The sequence below is a fragment of the Ranitomeya imitator genome, chromosome 1 (genome assembly GCF_032444005.1).
Source record: "Ranitomeya imitator isolate aRanImi1 chromosome 1, aRanImi1.pri, whole genome shotgun sequence".
In the NCBI taxonomy this organism is placed as follows: domain Eukaryota; kingdom Metazoa; phylum Chordata; class Amphibia; order Anura; family Dendrobatidae; genus Ranitomeya; species Ranitomeya imitator.
The window spans coordinates 1050416489-1050436255 of NC_091282.1; positions in this window are offsets into that span (position 1 = coordinate 1050416489).

The following is a 19767-nucleotide window of genomic DNA, read 5'->3' on the forward strand; positions in this document are numbered from 1 at the left end:
GTTGTTTTGGATATAAATTTTGTTAGTAGGCTAAAATTTACAGCTGTTATGAGACCTTGATGAGACCTTGATTGTTGCAATCTGCCAGGACATGAGACTGAGGGTGTATTGTTCTACGAGACTTTGACGTACAGACTGTTCCTGTATTCTTATAGGTTAAGAACTGTGAACGTGTTCTTATGCTGATTGGTTGAAGTATAATTTCTATGACTATGAAAAGTCAGAGAATAAACGGGGGCCCAGAGATCTGCTCGATCCCCCACACAGAGGCACGAGTCTCCGTCTGGTCATTTTCAGTTGCCGGCAATGCCCTTTAGATTAATTTGGAAATCACTGAGTCAACCGTGAAGGATCACTTTAGATCCTCCCTCAACAGCTTGGCGCCCAAAAACGTGGGGCCCCAACCAGGAACGCCTCTGCCCCCCGGAGGACAACCAGACAAAGGACCCTCAGAGCGGACACGGGCACTGGAAAATTGGGACTGATCATCCCCCACAACAACCACGGTAAGTTGGCAGTTATACTGTCCAGACTGACCGTTTGGTGTGGTTTTCCTGTGTTTGTTGCTGCAAAGAGGATCTGAGGTTTGTCCCCGATGGTGGGTGATTTTTGAGTGGAATCATATAGAGGTGTAGTTCCGTTGGGAGCCCAGTGCTCGAACCGTACCTCATAAGGGACGGACACCCCGGATTGACCAGTGATGTAATTCTCTTTATAGTCAAAATATCCTGAATTCCTGATCACTGTTAGAATCAGGCGCGGTGAGGTGATCGAAGATGGGTAGGATGCGTAACTCAGGAATATATAGATATATATGTGTATTTCTAGAGGTATCCGGAGGGTCTTTTTGAAACGCCCTCCTCCTTTCGCTGAGTACCGCATTTTTGGGTTGTCCCAGAGGGGGACAGGTAAACCTAGTGGAACAAAACTAATACAGCTGCTCTGGTATTGTGCACGACTAAGTAAGGATATTTAGCTCTAAAGTAGAATCAGTTTCCGTGTGTGATGAATCTGATATTTTTAGCCCAAAGACGGGGAAAGAACTCTGTCAGGAATGCAGGAAAATATTGAAAATATTCTGAATTATTGGTTTTTCTAAGGTGTTCTGGCATGTGAATTGTGTGATGAAGGTTTTGTAGAAATTAATTAAGTCTGAGAACTGCTGTATTCTGTTTCTGTGTAGATTTCCAAAATATCCGATGGGAGGGGCAGGTCAAACAGCTGTGCTGTGCCTTTCTCCTTTCTGTGTTGAGGAATGCTGTAAATTCTTATCTGTGTGTCTCTGGTATGGAGGGGGCAGTCGCTGCATTCTCTCTGAATTTTATGTCCTTGTTGTAGAATGCGCTGGGAGATCCGTGTTTTGTTTAAAACAATTATATTGTATTGAATTACAAAGAATTATTGTAAGTTTAAAGTAAAATATGGTGTTTTGTTTTAGAAGGAAACCTGTAAGTGATAGTTTGGTTTTGTTTTTGTTATGTTGAAAAAGGAAAGTTGTCTATTATACTATGACAAAAAACTGGATGTTTGTGGTGCATGAAGGAACTGAGAAAGTGACTGAGATTAATGTGTTGGGAAAGCAAACAATTAAAAATTTGGGACAGGGGGGCTCCCTGCTAGATAATATGGTCCCTACCCAGGAAATTAAGCCTCTACTCACGACTGTAAGCCCTATGCCCCTTAACCCCAAGGCACCAATATATCCTGGACTGTGTCTTATGGTAGTATTTAAAGATCTGGGGTTTTCACTGTATAATAAAGTCCATTCACACCATTTTGTAGTAGCTTTGATGTCCGGCCTTAAATCTGAATTGAAAGAGGCAATAATGTCAGTCAGATCCGATATTGAGACTTCCACTCCGGATGATGCATTAAAAGTAGTAAAAAAAAAAAGAGGTTTTCAGAACTTAACCCGCTCTGCATCGACAGGGAAGGCAAAGGTTAAACCAGTAGCCACAGAGATTCCTGCTCCAATCTCATTCCCCCCCCCCCCCACAGTTACAAGGACGCAGCTGGTTCCTTATCAGTGGCCCGGACTTCAGCTCCAGCCCTCCTGCCTTACACAAATCCAGTCCCATATTCCAATATCTCTTTTTAACCCTATGTCTGGGAATCTCCCTCGCTATGTTAATTCTCAGATCAAGAGCTTGTTTTAATTAGAGTAGATGGCAAACCCAATAAATATACTCTCACAAAACCTATCCCTGTGGGACCTTTCCCTGAAGTTACTGCTCAGTTCGTAATCTCTCCCTTATGTCCGGTAAATTTACTGGGGGCAGATGTATCATCACAGTTCCGCTGCAGAATATAATTCCAAGATGATGGTCAGATGGTATTTACGTTATATAACCCCTATGCAGATGAACATAATGAGATGTGTATTTTACATGCCCTTCCCACGGTTATGATGGCCCTGATAGGACCTGATTCACCCCAATAATACCTGTAGAACCAGTAAAAGTGTTTCTCAAACCTGGTGCTCCTGTTCCCAAAGTCCATCAGTACCCTTTGAAATATGATCAGGAGTGGGGCCTCAAGGGGCAAATACAAACGTTACTCGATAATGGTGCCCTGGTACCCTGTGTTTCCCCATGTAACACGCCCTTGTTTCACGTTAAGAAAAAGACCCCACCTGGCCAACCCCCTGTGTACCGGCTGGTACAAGACCAACGGGCAGATAATGCAGCTACTGTTCTAGAAACTCCAGTGGTGCCTAATCCACATACTCTTGTCCCAGATATCTCAGGATGCTGCTTGGTTCACAGTTATCGACCTCACCAATGCCTTTTTCAGCATTGCATTACACCCAGATTGCCAGTTTCTGTTTGCATTCACTTATCAAGGACGACAATTGATGTGGACAGTTATGTCACAAGGGGCCCAAAACAGTCCCAATCAGTTTGCAAAAAAATATGGGCGAGTGTCTTTTACCCTGGCAGTTAGAATATCCTTATGTCACGCTGCTTCAGTATGTGGATAATCTTTTGTTGTGTGCACAGACAGAGCAGGAAGCCATTGTTGCCACTGTTAGCTTTCACAAGTATCTGGCAGATCTGAACTGTCGGGTTTCGGCCTCGAAACTTCGGTTCTGCCTTGGTCAAGTGATCATTTTGGGTCACTGTCTCCTTCAGGGTGCCAGACACCTCACAGAAGAAAGAAAAATAGCAGTCAGCTACAAAAGATGAGACTGAACTCCAGCGTTTTCTTGGACTATGTACTTATTGTTATCAGTGGATACCGGACGCATCCCGCATGATGCAATTTCTCTACAAGGCCCTGAAAGACGGTTCAAGATATGCTGATGATTTTGGCAGATTTCACACTGGATACGCTGTTACTACGGAAGATACTGTAGTGCACGGAGCTGCACTCACTCCCTCCCACCCTGTCAGGACAAGAAGCAGAATTTCAGGCTCTGTCTGCTGCATGTGTTCTGGCCAAAGACAGGCGGGCTAGTATATACACGGACTCACAGTATGCATTTGGTATTGCTCATGATTTCGGAGCCCTATGAGCCAATCGAGGATTTGTTACTACTGCCGGGACTCAGTAAAGAATGCTGAAGCTGTTAAAACCCTCATGGACTCAATCAAATTACCTACTCAGGTGGCTATGACCAAAGTTAAGGAACACGGTCCTAGGAGGAACAGTCCACAGACTGGTGGTAACGCCTTTGCGGATATGCAAGCAAAAGCCGCTGCTCTTCTGTCCGTTGAACAGACCATACCAGCTATGGTGACCACACGCTCTCAGCGTAAACAGTTACAAGAAACACTGACTCTACAGGAACCTGATGATCTACGACAGACTGAGGTTTTCTGCCGGACCCCGCAAGACCGCTTAATGACGATGCAGAGAATGTCTCCAAAGGAAGAAGTGAAGCAGTGGAAGCTGATGGAGCATGTATGGACAATGGTCACTGGAAAAAGGACCAACTTGTGTGTCTCCCTAAGCGGATGTACCCTGCTATTGCCACGTGGGCGCATGGGCCCACACATCGAGGTGTCTGTCAGACCTGCAATCCCGGTCAACTTCAACGTGTACCCCCGAAGCACCTTGCTAAGCCCGACTATCCTTTCCAAAAGCTCCAGGTGGACCACCTCACGTTGCCTAAGTCTGGAAGGTATGAATATTGTCTGGTGGTTGTCGACATGTTCTCCAATTGGCCGGAAGCATTCCCCGTTACCAACATGACTGCAAGAAGATCACAGCAAAGAAACTGGTGATGGAAGTTATATGCAGATATGGTGTTCCAGAAGTTGTTGAAAGTGACCAAGGCCCGGCCTTTTCTTCTCATGTGTATCAGGAGGTTCTGACAATGCTTGGATCCACTATAGCCCTCCATACTCCGTACCATCCACAATCTAGTGGGAAAGTTAAGAGGCTGAATGGTACACTGAAGGGACAATTGACCAAATTGATGCAGGAGACTACGGCTCCATGGCCAGGGCTCTTATATTTTCGTACTACCCCTATTGCAAAATATGGCCTGTCCCCATAGGAGATATTGTTTGGTGCTAGGTTCTCAGTTGCAAATTTCCAGTCTCATTAGTTGTGAGAGGAAACTGACCGTGCTGTTCAATATGTTATTCAGCTTAGTAAAAATGTTGCTAACACCCATGTTTTAGTTTTTTCTTCCCTTCCAGATTCAGCAGAAACCGACATTTGTGACAATTTGAAGCCTGGTGGTTTTATGGTCGTGAAAAGCTATGTCAGAAAACACGGACCAGAACCCTTGTACAACGGTCCCTTCCAAGTCCTCCTCATTACTCCTATGTCAGTAAAGCTGGAAGGAAGGCCGACGTGGATCCACGTATCGCAGTGCAAGCTGGTCAAACAGACTAGTAGCAAATAAGGGGGACAATGTTTTGGTTTTTCGTATTTCTATATAATAATATTGGTAACCGTATGGGACAGCCTAAATTCCCCAACATCCTTGAATAATAAGTTTGTACAATATCATGAAAGATTAGTAGTACAGATGGGTATAGCCAATAAAATTGTCAGTTCTATTTTCATTTACCCTATGATTACACAAATGTGGGATAAATTGCTTAGGGCCACAGATATCTAGATGATCAAATTTGGGATATATTGGATATACTTAATACTACTGTTGTTGTCCAAAACTAACTTATCATAGTCACTAATCAACACATTGTAGTACTGGATTACTTAACAGGAGCACAGGGTGGTATGTGTCAGATTATTGGACCCGCTTTCTGTTATTATTCAGATCCCAATAGTACTCTAAAGTTAAAGTTAGAAGATATTCAAAGACTCAAAGATCAATACGATAAAGACAATGACTGTAATAGGGACAGTTGGTGGGCAGACACCTTCTCCTTTTTAATCCAGCCAATTGGTTTGAGGGATTTGGGGGCTGGATAGCTGGAATCTTGCAAAGTTTGTTTCACATCGCTGCCTTTATCCTTGTCATGTATGTAATACTAAAACTTGTTCTTTGGTGTATTTCTGTATGCATTAGGAAATTCTGCACTAAGACAACTAATGATGAAACCAAAAGCGTTGCCACCCCTGCTCTTCTCTACACCGATTTCACAAAGTTATCAGATGAAGATGTTGAAGCCAAGCGTATGGCTATCTTCAAAAGATCCCCACCATCGTTATCAACAATTGTTATTCGTAAATTCTAGTATACAGGGGGGACGGGTACGCCGCAACAGCCATGGCTGGTAACATGGCACCAGTCATGTGAAGACCAGTACCCCTCGAGCTTATAGCTTGGGATAGTACCTCTGATGCTGGACATTAATTAACAAAATTTATCTAGGGGGGAATGTGAAGGAACAAATTAAGAAGGATTCTCCATTTTGTGCTTTTCGACTCCATTTTGTTGTTTTGAATATAAATTTTGTTAGTAGGCTAAAATTTACAGCTGTTATGAGACCTTGATGAGACCTTGATTGTTGCAATCTGCCAGGACATGAGACTGAGGGTGTATTGTTCTACGAGACTTTGACGTACAGACTGTTCCTGTATTCTTATAGGTTAAGAACTGTGAACGTGTTCTTATGCTGATTGGTTGAAGTATAATTTCTATGACTATGAAAAGTCAGAGAATAAACGGGGGCCCAGGGATCTGCTCGATCCCCCACACAGAGGCACGAGTCTCCGTCTGGTCATTTTCAGTTGCCGGCAACGCCCTTTAGATTAATTTGGAAATCACTGAGTCAACCGTGGAGGATCACTTTAGATCCTCCCTCAACAGACTCATGTAGTGGACAATTTGACCTTGTCCCAGGAAAAGGCTCAACGTTTCGCTAATCGCAGACGCTGTGTGGGTCCCCGACTTCGTGTTGGGGATTTGGTTTGGTTATCTTCTCGTCATATTCCTATGAAGGTTTCCTCTCCTAAATTTAAACCTTGTTTCATTGGTCCGTATAGGATTTCTGAGGTTCTTAATCCTGTGTCTTTTCGTCTGACCCTTCCAGATTCTTTTTCCATACATAACGTATTCCATAGGTCATTGTTGCGGAGATACGTGGCACCTATGGTTCCATCTGTTGATCCTCCTGCCCCGCTTTTGGTGGAGGGGGAGTTGGAGTATATTGTGGAGAAGATTTTGGATTCTCGTGTTTCAAGACGGAAACTCCAGTATCTGGTTAAGTGGGTTATGCTCAGGAAGATAATTCCTGGGTCTTTGCCTCTAATGTCCATGCTCCCGATCTTGTTCGTGCCTTTCATATGGCTCATCCTGGTCGTTCTGGGGGCTCTGGTGAGGGTTTAGTGACCCCTCCTCAAGGGGGGGTACTGTTGTGAATTCTGTGGCAGAGCTCCCTCCTGTGGTCACAAGTGGTACTTTGGCTGATTCTCTCTGTGAGCTTCCGTTGGTGGAGGAAAGTGGTACTGCGGCCTCTGTGTTTCCTTCCTCAGGTGATGTGGTGAAGTCGTTAGGTGCTGCTCTATTTAACTCCACCTAGTGCTTTGATCCTGGCCTCCAGTCAATGTTCTAGTATTGGACCTATTTCCTCTTGGATCGTTCCTGTGGCCTGCTGCTCTGCATAGCTAAGTTCGCTTTGCTATTTTGTTTGCTGTTTTTTTCTGTCCAGCTTGTCAATTTGCTTTTTCCTGCTTACTGGAAGCTCTGGGACGCAGAGGGTGTACCTCCGTGCTGTTAGTTCGGTACGGAGGGTCTTTTTGCCCCCTTTGTGTGGTTTTTGTAGGGTTTTGTGTTGACCGCAAAGTTACCTTTCCTATCCTCGCTCTGTTCAGAAAGCCGGGCCTCACTTTGCTAAATCTATTTCATCTCTACGTTTGTCTTTTCATCTTAACTCACAGTCATTATATGTGGGGGCTGCCTTTTCCTTTGGGGTATTTCTCTGAGGCAAGGTAGGCTTATTTTCTATCTTCAGGCTAGCTAGTTTCTCAGGATGTGCCGAGTTGCATAGGGAGCGTTAGGCGCAATCCACGGCTGCCTCTAGTGTGGTTGGAGAGGATTAGGGATTGCGGTCAGCAGAGTTCCCACGTCTCAGAGCTCGTTCTATGTTTTTGGGTTATTGTCAGGTCACTGTATGTGCTCTGACCTCTATGTCCATTGTGGTACTGAATTACCTTATCATAACAATAATGCTCTCATCATGTGTATCCAGACCTCTTTTAATGCACCCCATGATCCTGTTTGCCTTGGCAGCTGCTGCCTGGCACTGGCTGCTCCAGGTAAGTTTATCATTAACTAGGATCCCCAAGTCCTTCTCCCTGTCAGATTTACCCAGTGGTTTCCCGTTCAGTGTGTAATGGTGATATTGATTCCTTCTTCCCATGTGTATAACCTTACATTTATCATTGTTAAACCTCATCTGCCACCTTTCAGCCCAAGTTTCCAACTTATCCAGATCCATCTGTAGCAGAATACTATCTTCTCTTGTATTAACTGCTTTACATAGTTTTGTATCATCTGCAAATATCGATATTTTACTGTGTAAACCTTCCACCAGATCATTAATGAATATGTTGAAGAGAACAGGTCCCAATACTGACCCCTGCAGTACCCCACTGGTCACAGCGACCCAGTTAGAGACTATACCATTTATAACCACCCTCTGCTTTCTATCACTAAGCCAGTTACTAACCCATTTACACACATTTTCCCCCAGACCAAGCATTCTCATTTTGTGTACCAACCTCTTGTGTGGCACGGTATCAAACGCTTTGGAAAAATCGAGATATACCACGTCCAATGACTCACCGTGGTCCAGCCTATAGCTTACCTCTTCATAAAAACTGATTAGATTGGTTTTACAGGAGCGATTTCTCATAAACCCATGCTGATATGGAGTTAAACAGTTATTCTCATTGAGATAATCCAGAATAACATCCCTCAGAAACCCTTCAAATATTTTACCAACAATAGAGGTTAGACTTACTGGCCTATAATTTCCAGGTTCACTTTTAGAGCCCTTTTTGAATATTGGCACCACATTTGCTATGCGCCAGTCCTGCGGAACAGACCCCGTCGCTATAGAGTCCCTAAAAATAAGAAATAATGGTTTATCTATTACATTACTTAGTTCTCTTAGTATTCGTGGGTGTATGCCATCCGGACCCGGAGATTTATCTATTTTAATCTTATTTAGCCGGTTTCGCACCTCTTCTTGGGTTAGATTGGTGACCCTTAATATAGTGTTTTCATTGTTTCTTGGGATTTCACCTAGCATTTCATTTTCCACCGTGAATACCGTGGAGAAGAAGGTGTTTAATATGTTAGCTTTTTCCTCGTCATCTACAACCATTCTTTCCTCACTATTTTTTAAGGGGCCTACATTTTCAGTTTTTATTCTTTTACTATTGATATAGTTGAAGAACAGTTTGGGATTAGTTTTACTCTCCTTAGCAATGTGCTTCTCTGTTTCCTTTTTGGCAGCTTTAATTAGTTTTTTAGATAAAGTATTTTTCTCCCTATAGTTTTTTAGAGCTTCAATGGTGCCATCCTGCTTTAGTAGTGCAAATGCTTTCTTTTTGCTGTTAATTGCCTGTCTTACTTCTTTGTTTAGCCACATTGGGTTTTTCCTATTTCTAGTCCTTTTATTCCCACAAGGTATAAACCGCTTACAGTGCCTATTTAGGATGTTCTTAAACATTTTCCATTTATTATCTGTATTTTAATTTCTGAGGATATTGTCCCAGTCTACCAGATTAAGGGCATCTCTAAGCTGGTCAAACTTTGCCTTCCTAAAGTTCAGTATTTTTGTGACTCCCTGACAAGTCCCCCTAGTGAAAGACAGGTGAAACTGCAATATTGCGGTCGCTTTTTCCAAGATGCCTGACCACCTGCAGATTTGTTATTCTGTCAGGTCTATTAGATAGTATTAGGTCTAAAAGTGCTGCTCCTCTGGTTGGATTCTGCACCAATTGTGAAAGATAATTTTTCTTGGTTATTAGCAGAAACCTGTTGCCTTTATGGGTTTCACAGGTTTCTGTTTCCCAGTTAATATCCGGGTAGTTAAAGTCCCCCATAACCAGGACCTCATTATGGGTTGCAGCTTCATCTATCTGCTTTAGAAGTAGACTTTCCATGGTTTCTGTTATATTTGGGGGTTTGTAACAGACCCCAATGAGAATTTTGTTACCATTTTTCCCTCCATGAATTTCGACCCATATGGACTCGACATCATCATTCCCTTCGCTAATATCCTCCCTTAAAGTGGACTTTAAACTAGAAGAAGAGGGGACGGGAAGAAAAACATTAGACTTGAACAAAGAAGACCCAGGAAAACATACTCAGATGGGAGGTAAGAACATTTCTAAAGCAATCCACAGCGAGGAGATTGGAACAAAACAAAATCCTCTAAACTGCATGCTCGCAAACGCCAGAAGCCTGACAAACAAGATGGAAGAACTAGAAGCAGAAATATCTACAGGTAACTTTGACATAGTGGGAATAACCGAGACATGGTTAGATGAAAGCTATGACTGGGCAGTTAACTTACAGGGTTACAGTCTGTTTAGAAAGGATCGTAAAAATCGGAGAGGAGGAGGGGTTTGTCTCTATGTAAAGTCTTGTCTAAAGTCCACTTTAAGGGAGGATATTAGCGAAGGAAATGAGGATGTCGAGTCCATATGGGTCGAAATTCATGGAGGGAAAAATGGTAACAAAATTCTCATTGGGGTCTGTTACAAACCCCCAAATATAACAGAAACCATGGAAAGTCTACTTCTAAAGCAGATAGATGAAGCTGCAACCCATAATGAGGTCCTGGTTATGGGGGACTTTAACTACCCGGATATTAACTGGGAAAGTGAAACCTGTGAAACCCATAAAGGCAACAGGTTTCTGCTAATAACCAAGAAAAATTATCTTTCACAATTGGTGCAGAATCCAACCAGAGGAGCAGCACTTTTAGACCTAATACTATCTAATAGACCTGACAGAATAACAAATCTGCAGGTGGTTGGGCATCTAGGAAATAGCGACCACAATATTGTACAGTTTCACCTGTCTTTCACTAGGGGGACTTGTCAGGGAGTCACAAAAACACTGAACTTTAGGAAGGCAAAGTTTGACCAGCTTAGAGATGCCCTTAATCTGGTAGACTGGGACAATATCCTCAGAAATAAGAATACAGATAATAAATGGGAAATGTTTAAGAACATCCTAAATAGGCAGTGTAAGCGGTTTATACCTTGTGGGAATAAAAGGACTAGAAATAGGAAAAACCCAATGTGGCTAAACAAAGAAGTAAGACAGGCAATTAACAGTAAAAAGAAAGCATTTGCACTACTAAAGCAGGATGGCACCATTGAAGCTTTAAAAAACTATAGGGAGAAAAATACTTTATCTAAAAAACTAATTAAAGCTGCCAAAAAGGAAACAGAGAAGCACATTGCTAAGGAGAGTAAAACTAATCCCAAACTGTTCTTCAACTATATCAATAGTAAAAGAATAAAAACTGAAAATGTAGGCCCCTTAAAAAATAGTGAGGAAAGAATGGTTGTAGATGACGAGGAAAAAGCTAACATATTAAACACCTTCTTCTCCACGGTATTCACGGTGGAAAATGAAATGCTAGGTGAAATCCCAAGAAACAATGAAAACCCTATATTAAGGGTCACCAATCTAACTCAAGAAGAGGTGCGAAATCGGCTAAATAAGATTAAAATAGATAAATCTCCGGGTCCGGATGGCATACACCCACGAGTACTAAGAGAACTAAGTAATGTAATAGATAAACCATTATTTCTTATTTTTAGGGACTCTATAGCGACAGGATCTGTTCCGCAGGACTGGCGCATAGCAAATGTGGTGCCAATATTCAAAAAGGGCTCTAAAAGTGAACCTGGAAATTATAGGCCAGTAAGTCTAACCTCTATTGTTGGTAAAATATTTGAAGGGTTTCTGAGGGATGTTATTCTGGATTATCTCAATGAGAATAACTGTTTAACTCCATATCAGCATGGGTTTATGAGAAATCGCTCCTGTCAAACCAATCTAATCAGTTTTTATGAAGAGGTAAGCTACAGGCTGGACCACGGTGAGTCATTGGACGTGGTATATCTCGATTTTTCCAAAGCGTTTGATACCGTGCCGCACAAGAGGTTGGTACACAAAATGAGAATGCTTGGTCTGGGGGAAAATGTGTGTAAATGGGTTAGTAACTGGCTTAGTGATAGAAAGCAGAGGGTGGTTATAAATGGTATAGTCTCTAACTGGGTCGCTGTGACCAGTGGGGTACCGCAGGGGTCGGTATTGGGACCTGTTCTCTTCAGCATATTCATTAATGATCTGGTAGAAGGTTTACACAGTAAAATATCGATATTTGCAGATGATACAAAACTATGTAAAGCAGTTAATACATGAGAAGATAGTATTCTGCTACAGATGGATCTGGATAAGTTGGAAACTTGGGCTGAAAGGCGGCAGATGAGGTTTAACAATGATAAATGTAAGGTTATACACATGGGAAGAAGGAATCAATATCACCATTACACACTGAATGGGAAACCACTGGGTAAATCTGACAGGGAGAAGGACTTGGGGATCCTAGTTAATGATAAACTTACCTGGAGCAGCCAGTGCCAGGCAGCAGCTGCCAAGCCAAACAGGATCATGGGGTGCATTAAAAGAGGTCTGGATACACATGATGAGAGCATTATACTGCCTCTGTACAAATCCCTAGTTAGACCGCACATGGAGTACTGTGTCCAGTTTTGGGCACCGGTGCTCATGAAGGATATAATGGAACTAGAGAGAGTACAAAGGAGGGCAACAAAATTAATAAAGGGGATGGGAGAACTACAATACCCAGATAGATTAGCGAAATTAGGATTATTTAGTCTAGAAAAAAGACGACTGAGGGGCGATCTAATAACCATGTATAAGTATATAAGGGGACAATACAAATATCTAGCTGAGGATCTGTTTATACCAAGGAAGGTGACGGGCACAAGGGGGCATTCTTTGCGTCTGGAGGAGAGAAGGTTTTTCCACCAACATAGAAGAGGATTCTTTACTGTTAGGGCAGTGAGAATCTGGAATTGCTTGCCTGAGGAGGTGGTGATGGCGAACTCAGTCGAGGGGTTCAAGAGAGGCCTGGATGTCTTCCTGGAGCAGAACAATATTGTATCATACAATTATTAGGTTCTGTAGAAGGACGTAGATCTGGGGATTTATTATGATGGAATATAGGCTGAACTGGATGGACAAATGTCTTTTTTCGGCCTTACTAACTATGTTACTATGTATGTTACTTTACATAGAGACAAACCCCTCCTCCTCTCCGATTTTTACGATCCTTTCTAAACAGACTGTAACCCTGTAAGTTAACTGCCCAGTCATAGCTTTCATCTAACCATGTCTCGGTTATTCCCACTATGTCAAAGTTACCTGTAGATATTTCTGCTTCTAGTTCTTCCATCTTGTTTGTCAGGCTTCTGGCGTTTGCGAGCATGCAGTTTAGATGATTTTGTTTTGTTCCAATCTCCTCGCTGTGGATTGTTTTAGAAATGTTCTTACCTCCCTTCTGAGTATGTTTTCCTGGGTCTTCTTTGTTCGAGTCTAATGTTTTTCTTCCCGTCCCCTCTTCTTCTAGTTTAACGCCCTGCTGATGAGTGTAGCGAGTCTTCTGGCGAATGTGTGTTTCCCAGGTTTGTTGAGGTGTAGTCCGTCTCTGGCGAGTAGTCCATTGTACAAGTAATTCACACCGTGGTCCAGGAGTGATCTATTTCAAGTATGTATTTCTGTTAATTTTGATGATTAGCCAATGAAAGCCCAAAAGTCATTATCTTAGTAAATTAGAATACTTTATAACACCAGCTTGAAAAAATGATTTTAAAATCCAAAATGTTGGCCTATTGAAATGTATGTTCAGTAAATGCACTCAATACTTGGTCGGGACTTTTTTGGCCTCAATTACTACATCAATGCAGCGTGGCATGGAGGCGATCAGCCTGTGGCACTGCTGAGGTGTTATGGAAGCCCAGGTTGTTTTGATAGCAGCCTTCAGCTCATCTGCACTGTTGGGTCTGGTGTCTCTCATCTTCCTCTTGACAATATCCCATAGATTCTCTATGGGGTTAAGGTCAGGTGAGTTTGCTGGCCAATCAAGCACAGTGATACATTATGTGTGTCAGGTCCGAGCATTCCTACATGAACAGTTTTCTGGAAAGTGGATTGGTTGTCATGGGCCAGTTGAATGGGAGATCTGACCCCCTTAGACTTTTATCTTTGGAATTATCTGAAGGCAATTGTCTATGCTGTGAAGATACAAGGTGTGCAGCATCTGAATCAATGGATACTGGAAGCCCGTGCTAGCATTTCTTCTGCGGTGTTGCTATCAGTGTGTCAAGAGTGGGAAAAGAGGGTTGCATTGACAATCCAACACAATAGACAGCACTTTGAACACACATTATAAGTGGTCATAAAATTGTAAACGAACCTATCCATTACAGTAAACGGCTGCCCACTCTCCCCAGTCCCACAAGCTCGCTGTCTCGGGGTAATCCTTGACACTGATCTCTCATCCAAACCACATATCCAAGCCCTTTCCACTTCCTGCTACCTTCAACTCAAAAATATTTCACGGATCCGTACATTCCTATACCAAGAATCTGCAAAAACCCTAGTCCATGTCCTCATCATCTCCCGCCTCGACTACTGTAACCTCCTGCTCTGTGGCTTCCCATCTAACACTCTCACACCCCTCCAATCTATTCTAAGCTTAGCTGCCCGACTAATCCACCTGTCCCCCCCCACTATTCCCCGGCCTCTCCCCTCTGTAAATCCCTTCACTGGCTCCCCATTACCCAGAGACCTCGTCTCCCGGTACTTTCCTGCACACAACCTCCGATCCTCACCGATCCTCACAAGTTCTCCTTCTCTACTCCCCTGTTATTTACTCTTCCCACAATCGCATACAAGATTTCTCTAGCACATCACCCCTACTCTGGGACTCTCTACCGACACGCATCAGACTCTCACCTACCATCGAAACCTTCAAAAAGAACCTGAAGACCTACCTCTTCCGGCAAGCCTACAACCTGCAGTAACCACCGATCGATCAAACCACTGCACAACCAGCTTTATTCTCACCTACTGTATCCTCACCCATCTCTTGTAGACTGTGAACCCTCACGGGCAGGGTCCTCTCTCCTCGTGTTCCAGTTGTGACTTGTACTGTTCAAGACTATTGTACTTGTGTTTATTATGTATACCCCTCCTCACATGTAAAGCACCATGGAATAAATGGCGCTATAATAATAAATAATAATAATAATAATAAATAACTCATGAAAGAAAAAAGTTACGTTAAAACCAAGCACACCATTGTTTTTCTTGTGAAATTCTCAATAAGTTTCACATGACCCTCTTCCCATTGGAAAAAATAAAATTGGATCCAAAATGGCTGACTTCAAAATGACCGCCATGCTCACCACCCATCTTGAAAAGTTTCTTCACTCCCATATACTAATGTGCCACAAACAGGAAGTTAATATCACCCACCATTATCATTTTATTTTGGTGTATCCATAGAAATGGCCCACCCTGTACTTATACCATGTTGTTCCATGAATAAATGGATCACCCCTCAGTCGTCTTTTTTCTAGACTAAGTAATCCTAATTTTGCTAATCTCTCTGGGTATTGTAGTTCCACCATCCTCTTTATAAATTTTGTGACCCTCCTTTGTACTCGCACTAGTTCCATTATATCCTTCCTGAGCTCCGGTGCCCAAAATTGTACACAGTACTCCATGCGCAGTCTAACCAGAGATTTCTACAGAGCCAGTGTAATGCTCTCATCATGTGTATCCAGACCTCTTTTAATGCACCCCAGGATCCTGTTTGCCTTGGCAGCCGCTGCCTGCGACTGGCTGCTCCAAGTAAGATTATCATTAACTAGGATCCCCAAGTTCTTCTCCATGTCAGATTTACCCAGTGGTTTCCCATTCAGTGTGTAATGGTGATATTGATTCCTCCTTCCCATGTGTATAACCTTACATTTATCATTGTTAAATTGCATCCGCCACCTTTCGGCCCAAGATTCCAACTTATCCAGATCCATCTGTAGCAGAATACTATCTTCTCTTGTATTGACTGCTTTAAATAGTTTTGTATCATCTACAAATATCGATATTTTACTGTGTAAATCATCTACCAGATCGTTAATAAAAATGTTGATGAGAATAGGTCCCAACACCGACCTCTGCGGTACCCCACTGGTCACAGTGACCCAGTTAGAGAATATACCATTTATAACCACCCTCTGCTTTCTATCACTAAGCCAGTTACTTACCCATTTACACAAATATTCCCCCAAACCCAGCATTCTCATTTTGTGTACAAACCTCTTGAGTGGCACTGTATTAAGCGGTTATGAAAAATCAAGATATACCACGGCCAATGCGGTCCAGCCTATAGCTTACCTCTGCAGAAAAACTGATTAGATTGGTTTGACAGGAGCGATTTCTCATAAACCCATGCTGATATGGAGTTAAACAGTTATTCTCATTGAGATAATCCAGAATAACATCCCTCAGAAACCCTTCAAATATTTTACCAACAATAGAGGTTAGACTTACTGGCCTATAATTTCCAGGCTCACTTTCAGAGCCCTTTTTGAATATTGGTACCACATTTGCTATGCGCCAGTCCTTTGGAACAAACCCCGTTGCTATAGAATCCCTAAATATAAGAAATAATGGTTTGATAGTTGTTTGATAGTTCTCTTAGTACTTGTGGATGTATGCCATCTGGACTCGGAGATTTATCTATTTTAATATTATTTAGCCAGTTTTGCACCTCTTCTTGGGTCAGATTGGTGACACTTAATACAGGGTTTTATTTGTCTCTCGGCACTTCACCTAGCATTTCATTTTGCTCTGTGAATAGCGTGGAGAAGAAGATGTTTAATATATTCGCTTTTTCCTCGTCATCTACAACCATTCTTTCCTCACTATTTTTTAAGGGGCCTACACGTTCACTTTTGATTCTTTTACTATTGATATAGTTGAAGAACAGTTTGGGATTAGTTTTACTCTCCTTAGCAATATGCTGCTCTGTTTCCATTTTGGCAGCTTTAATTAGTTTTTTAGATAAAGTATTTTTCTCTCTATAATTTTTTAGAGTTTCAACGGTGCCATCCTGCTTTAGTAGTTTAAATGCTTTCTTTTTTACCGTTTACTGCCCCTCTTAAAACCGCTTACAGTGCCTATTGAGGATGTTCTTAAACATTTCCCATTTATTATCTGCATTCTTATTTCAGAGGACATTGTCTCAGTCTACCAGATTAAGGGCATCTCTAAGCTGGTCAAACTTTGCTTTCGTAAAGTTCAGTGTTTTTGTGATTCCCTGACGAACCCCCCTAGTGATCATCAGACCATCAGGATGGCAAGTCACCATCAGCAACCATAAGACCATCAGGATGGCAAGTGCCAAGTTTGTACAGTATATCCACAACACCTTTCTATTTAAATTGGAAACATGCAATCACATGATTTAATTAATAATATAAAGTTAAGGCTGGATTAAAAGTCTAAATTCCTAAGAATAGTTTTATGAGTATTTTAACCTATAAAATAAATGTATGAAAAAATAAGGACCCATTCATTCACTTCAGTTGGACTTTATTTAAAGCAAAAAGAATATTGTGTAGTAACCAACAGAAGTTGGTACAGTTATATTATAACCCCTTCATTCTACAAAAATAGGTAATAAATGAAAATCGTGGAAAAATTGTAGTTTCGCAGGCATACGTATCATAGTTCTGTGTGCTAGCCTTGTTCTCCTTTTTTTTAATCAAAAATTCGCCCCCCAAAAAAACACATTTATACAGTCTGTTCTGTCAGGCTGAGGCCTGGTGCATCTGTGTTTCAAAAATCGTTGCTTCGCAGGCATAAGTTTCATAGTTCTGTCTGCTAGACTTGTTCTACTCTTTTTTAAAAAAAAATTCTCTAAAAAACAAAAAAAATATATACAGTCTGTTATGTCAGGCTGAGGCCTGTTGTATCTGTGGTGGAAAAATCGTAGCTTTGAAGGAATACTGATCAGATATTATTTTGCTCCAAATAAATACATTTGTATTGAGCTTTTGAAATAGTTCAGTAGTGCATTTAAAATGGGCAAGGCAAGGGGCAAGGGACGGGGAAGTGGACGTGAAGCTGATGGTGCATGCATAGAACGAGGCTGTGGCCAAGCTGAAAGTGGTCCACAGCAAAGACCCACATGTTTGCGCAAGAGCTTACTGTCCCAGTTTCTAGGTGACCGTAGTACACCACTATTAAAGCCAGAAGAGTGTGAAACAGTTGTTGGTTGGATAGCATATAATGCTTCCAGTCACTTAGCCACTATCACCACCACCATGTCTTCCACATGGTGAAGTCTGAGTAGCCGTGATTGTGGATCGGATATTCCTTTCTCCCACCATGCCGAGTTCCCTGATACAACTGATCCTACACTTGGACACTCCAAAGAGCTGTTCAGTTTTCCCTTTAAAGATTCTGGACTCTCGGCCGGTCAACTTGAAGTGGGGCCAGATGAGATCACATGTAGCGATGCCTAAACATTTGAACAGCCACGGTCACACGAAGGCGATGGTGGCAAGGGTCACAACGACGATGATGAGACACAATTGCCAGAAAGTCAGGAGGAGGAGCATGGTGTGGATGTGGAAGACTAGGTGATGAATGACATAGTGACTGACCCAACCTGGTAGGAGGACATGCAGAGCGAGGATAGCAGCACACATGGGAGAGCAGGTATATCACCCCAACAGGCAGGAAGAAGCAGTGTGGTTATTCTGCCTATATACAACTCTATTTTGCGTTGAAAAAAATAAAAAATACAGGTCACATATTTGGCAGTGTGGTATTTCCATTACAGGCCTCATCTATCTGTGTGCTACAAGTCTGGGCATTTTAGGCTGGTTTTCCACTGTTTTTGCTGTCTGTTACTCTAGTTTTATACAGCACTATTTTGCAGACACCCCAAAAATACAGGCCATATTTGGCAGTGTGGTATTTCCGTGACAGGCCTCATATAGCTGCGTGCTCCAAGTTTGGGCATTTTAGGCTGGCATTCCATTTTTTTCATGCCTGTTAGTCTACTTATATACAGCACTATTTTGCATTGAAAAAAATAAAAAATACAGGCCACATATTTGGCAGTGTGGTATTTCTGTGGCTGGCCTCATATATCTGCGTGCTCCAAGTTTGGGCATTTTAGCCATGGATTCCTGTTTTTCTCCTGCCTGTTACTCTACTTATATACAGCACTATTTTGCATTTAAAAAAATACAGGCCACATATTTGGCAGTGTGGTATTTCCGTGACAGGCCTCATATATCTGTGTGCTCCAAGTTTGGCCATTTTTGGATGGTTTTCCCCTGTTTTTGCTGTCTGTTACTCTAGTTATATACAGCACCATTTTGCAGACCCCCCAAAAATACAGGCCACATATTTGGCAGTGTGGAATTTCCGTGACAGGCCTCATATATCTGCGTGCTCCAAGTTTGGGCATTTTAGGCCGGTATTCCAGTTTTTTCCTGCCTGTTACTCTACTTTAATACAGCACTATTTTGCATTCAAAAAAATAAAAAATACAGGCCACATATGTGGCAGTGTGGTATCACTGTCAGAAGTCTGATGTATTTGTGGCCTACAAATTGTGGAAATTCTTTCCTACAATTCTGCTGTATTTGATGTCTGTTACCCTAGTTCGGTACACTATTTAAGTTTAAAAAATTAAAAAATACAGGCCACATATCGAACAGTGTGGTATCTCTGTAAATATACTTCTGTTTCAAGTTGTTATGGCTGCTTCATGATTGTCTTAAATGCTCCAACTACTACTACCACCATCATCATCTTCTGCCTAGAGACAGCCACTGCTCACATATAAAGTCTGAGGAACAGAGTGTGAATGCTTGGGCAGTGATGTACTCTGTCTGTGGATTACGAAGGCAAAATCTTTTAGATTATATCATGACTGGAAGAGCCAGCGCAAGAGCATGTGGAACAGCACGTGGCCAGGACTCGCAACTACTGAAGCCTGCTGTTCCTGGTCTGTATTCTGACAATCCATCACCTACTAATACTGAACGGGTTGGATGAGGAGGTCAAAAAGGAGCCCCTGAATGTTATATAACAGAAGCTAGATATTTTGACATTTCGGCTGTATTTCAAGAGCTGTCAATTGGTGGTCATAGATGTGACTTCGACACCACCACCAGAGCTGCCACCTCACCACTACCCGAGATGCCGCACCCCTGACCTTCTGTCTCTTCCCCATTATCCCATAGAATATAAGTCCACAA